A 5,000-nucleotide genomic window follows, 5' to 3' on the forward strand; every position below is an offset into this window, starting at 1 on the left:
ACGACGTTTCAGGCCAGGGACTTGCTGTATTCACAAGTGACTCGCCGCGCACGACGTTTCAGGCCAGGGACTTGCTGTATTCACAAGTGACTCGCCGCGCACGACGTTTCAGGCCAGGGACTTGCTGTATTGACAAGTGACTGGCCGCGCACGACGTTTCAGGACAGGGACTTGCTGGATTTACAAGTGACTCGCCGCGCACGACGTTTCAGGCCAGGGACTTGCTGTATTCACAAGTGACTCGCCGCGCACGACGTTTCAGGCCTGGGACTTGCTGGATTTACAAGTGACTCGCCGCACACGACGTTTCAGGCCAGGGACTTGCTGGATTTACAAGTGACTCGCCGCGCACGACGTTTCAGGCCAGGGACTTGCTGGATTTACAAGTGACTCGCCGCGCACGACGTTTCAGGCCAGGGACTTGCTGTATTGACAAGTGACTCGCCGCGCACGACGTTTCAGGCCAGGCACTTGCTCTATTCACAAGTGACTCGCCGCGCACGACGTTTCAGGCCAGGGACTTGCTGTATTCACAAGTGACTCGCCGCGCACGACGTTTCAGGCCAGGGACTTGCTGTATTCACAAGTGACTCGCCGCGCACGACGTTTCAGGCCAGGGACTTGCTGTATTGACAAGTGACTCGCCGCGCACGACGTTTCAGGCCAGGCACTTGCTGTATTCACAAGTGACTCGCCGCGCACGACGTTTCAGGCCAGGGACTTGCTGGATTTACAAGTGACTCGCCGCGCACGACGTTTCAGGCCAGGGACTTGCTGTATTCACAAGTGACTCGCCGCGCACGACGTTTCAGGCCAGGGACTTGCTGTATTGACAAGTGACTCGCCGCGCACGACGTTTCAGGCCTGGGACTTGCTGTATTCACAAGTGACTCGCCGCGCACGACGTTTCAGGCCAGGGACTTGCTGTATTGACAAGTGACTCGCCGCGCACGACGTTTCAGGCCAGGGACTTGCTGTATTGACAAGTGACTCGCCGCGCACGACGTTTCAGGCCAGGGACTTGCTGTATTGACAAGTGACTCGCCGCGCACGACGTTTCAGGCCAGGCACTTGATGGATTTACAAGTGACTCGCCGCGCACGACGTTTCAGGCCAGGGACTTGCTGGATTCACAAGTGACTCGCCGCGCACGACGTTTCAGGCCAGGGACTTGCTGTATTCACAAGTGACTCGCCGCGCACGACGTTTCAGGCCAGGCACTTGCTGTATTCACAAGTGACTCGCCGCGCACGACGTTTCAGGCCAGGCACTTGCTGTATTCACAAGTGACTCGCCGCGCACGACGTTTCAGGCCAGGGACTTGCTGTATTCAGAAGTGACTCGCCGCGCACGACGTTTCAGGCCAGGCACTTGCTGTATTCACAAGTGACTCGCCGCGCACGACGTTTCAGGCCAGGGACTTGCTGGATTTACAAGTGACTCGCCGCGCACGACGTTTCAGGCCAGGGACTTGCTGTATTCACAAGTGACTCGCCGCGCACGACGTTTCAGGCCAGGGACTTGCTGTATTGACAAGTGACTCGCCGCGCACGACGTTTCAGGCCTGGGACTTGCTGTATTCACAAGTGACTCGCCGCGCACGACGTTTCAGGCCAGGGACTTGCTGTATTGACAAGTGACTCGCCGCGCACGACGTTTCAGGCCAGGGACTTGCTGTATTGACAAGTGACTCGCCGCGCACGACGTTTCAGGCCAGGGACTTGCTGTATTGACAAGTGACTCGCCGCGCACGACGTTTCAGGCCAGGCACTTGATGGATTTACAAGTGACTCGCCGCGCACGACGTTTCAGGCCAGGGACTTGCTGGATTCACAAGTGACTCGCCGCGCACGACGTTTCAGGCCAGGGACTTGCTGTATTCACAAGTGACTCGCCGCGCACGACGTTTCAGGCCTGGGACTTGCTGTATTCACAAGTGACTCGCCGCGCACGACGTTTCAGGCCTGGGACTTGCTGTATTCACAAGTGACTCGCCGCGCACGACGTTTCAGGCCAGGGACTTGCTGTATTGACAAGTGACTGGCCGCGCACGACGTTTCAGGACAGGGACTTGCTGGATTTACAAGTGACTCGCCGCGCACGACGTTTCAGGCCAGGGACTTGCTGTATTCACAAGTGACTCGCCGCGCACGACGTTTCAGGCCTGGGACTTGCTGTATTCACAAGTGACTCGCCGCGCACGACGTTTCAGGCCAGGGACTTGCTGGATTCACAAGTGACTCGCCGCGCACGACGTTTCAGGCCAGGGACTTGCTGTATTCACAAGTGACTCGCCGCGCACGACGTTTCAGGCCTGGGACTTGCTGTATTCACAAGTGACTCGCCGCGCACGACGTTTCAGGCCAGGGACTTGCTGTATTGACAAGTGACTCGCCGCGCACGACGTTTCAGGACAGGGACTTGCTGGATTTACAAGTGACTCGCCGCGCACGACGTTTCAGGCCAGGGACTTGCTGTATTCACAAGTGACTCGCCGCGCACGACGTTTCAGGCCTGGGACTTGCTGTATTCACAAGTGACTCGCCGCGCACGACGTTTCAGGCCTGGGACTTGCTGTATTCACAAGTGACTCGCCGCGCACGACGTTTCAGGCCAGGGACTTGCTGTATTGACAAGTGACTGGCCGCGCACGACGTTTCAGGACAGGGACTTGCTGTATTCACAAGTGACTCGCCGCGCACGACGTTTCAGGCCAGGGACTTGCTGTATTCACAAGTGACTCGCCGCGCACGACGTTTCAGGCCTGGGACTTGCTGTATTCACAAGTGACTCGCCGCGCACGACGTTTCAGGCCAGGGACTTGCTGTATTGACAAGTGACTCGCCGCGCACGACGTTTCAGGCCAGGGACTTGCTGTATTCACAAGTGACTCGCCGCGCACGACGTTTCAGGACAGGGACTTGCTGGATTTACAAGTGACTCGCCGCACACGACGTTTCAGGCCAGGGACTTGCTGGATTTACAAGTGACTCGCCGCGCACGACGTTTCAGGCCAGGGACTTGCTGGATTTACAAGTGACTCGCCGCGCACGACGTTTCAGGCCAGGGACTTGCTGTATTGACAAGTGACTCGCCGCGCACGACGTTTCAGGCCAGGCACTTGCTCTATTCACAAGTGACTCGCCGCGCACGACGTTTCAGGCCAGGGACTTGCTGGATTTACAAGTGACTCGCCGCGCACGACGTTTCAGGCCAGGGACTTGCTGTATTCACAAGTGACTCGCCGCGCACGACGTTTCAGGCCAGGGACTTGCTGTATTGACAAGTGACTCGCCGCGCACGACGTTTCAGGCCAGGGACTTGCTGTATTCACAAGTGACTCGCCGCGCACGACGTTTCAGGCCTGGGACTTGCTGTATTCACAAGTGACTCGCCGCGCACGACGTTTCAGGCCTGGGACTTGCTGTATTCACAAGTGACTCGCCGCGCACGACGTTTCAGGCCAGGGACTTGCTGTATTGACAAGTGACTGGCCGCGCACGACGTTTCAGGACAGGGACTTGCTGTATTCACAAGTGACTCGCCGCGCACGACGTTTCAGGCCAGGGACTTGCTGTATTGACAAGTGACTCGCCGCGCACGACGTTTCAGGCCTGGGACTTGCTGTATTCACAAGTGACTCGCCGCGCACGACGTTTCAGGCCAGGGACTTGCTGTATTGACAAGTGACTCGCCGCGCACGACGTTTCAGGCCAGGGACTTGCTGTATTGACAAGTGACTCGCCGCGCACGACGTTTCAGGCCAGGGACTTGCTGTATTGACAAGTGACTCGCCGTGCACGACGTTTCAGGCCAGGCACTTGATGGATTTACAAGTGACTCGCCGCGCACGACGTTTCAGGCCAGGGACTTGCCAGTTGTACGGAATTCACGCGCATTGCCCCTCATGAACAGAAGAGTGTTAAGTGCAGGCGCATTGCATTTGCTGTTGTGGTCAAGGAGTCCCCCCTCCATCCCTTCTAACAATCCTGTTTGCTCGTTCCAGCCGACTAGATATCGGCCTGCTCCCGAGCGAGTGTACCCACAGCAGCGGTGCGAGCTCGTGGCATTAGCCTACTTCTCACATAATGAGCATTACCACCAACTATTTTCCATCTGTTATAGGCAATCGAGTCCGCTTTATGGAGGGTCACTAACGCTTTGATATTTCCACAGTTCGTGCTAAACGAGCGCCGGACGCTGCGTCGACGGAGCTCAGTCCGGAGCGGCGAACCCAGCTGTGCGCCGGTGTTCGCCGTAGCGCCACGTTGTCGGCGTACGGTCGCCGTTTCCACTGATTTTTGCGCGTTCAAATGAGAAGTTTGTCTGCCGGACAGTAGTTCGACGATAATATATAAGGACGACAGTCGAAATACCGTTAATACATTCGCGCCTATCACCAATCGGAAGACGTGCTCTATTGCCAGAGCTTTAAGAAGAAAAACTCGGAGTCGACGTTCGCCGCCTATTGACCAGGTCGAGAGAGCCGTCATCGAGTTCACGCGCATCCCCACCGAAACGTACATGTTCACGCGCATCGCTCTCCTTGGCCACGCATACGCAGCACATGTTCACGCGCATTGCTCTCGTTGGCCAGGAAAAAGGAAGCACTAGTGCACGCGCATTGCTTTCCCGGCCAGCCAAACGCAGCACAAGTCCACGCGCATTGCCTTCCTTGGCCTCGCAAACGCAGCACATGTTCAAGCGCATTGCTCTCGTTGGCCAGGAAAAAGGAAGCACTAGTGCACGCGCATTGCTCTCCCGGCCAGCCAAACGCAGCACAAGTCCACGCGCATTGCCTTCCTTGGCCTCGCAAACGCAGCACATGTTCACGCGCATTGCTTTCGTTGGCCAGGAAAAAGGAAGCACAAGTGCACGCGCATTGCTTTCGTTGGCCAGGAAAAAGGAAGCACTAGTGCACGCGCATTGCTCTCCCGGCCAGCCAAACGCAGCACAAGTCCACGCGCATTGCCTTCCTTGGCCTCGCAAACGCAGCACAT

Source organism: Phymastichus coffea, unplaced genomic scaffold, assembly GCF_024137745.1.
Source record: "Phymastichus coffea isolate CEN01 unplaced genomic scaffold, Cenicafe_Pcof_1.1 PCOF00319, whole genome shotgun sequence".
Taxonomy (NCBI): Eukaryota; Metazoa; Arthropoda; class Insecta; order Hymenoptera; family Eulophidae; genus Phymastichus; species Phymastichus coffea.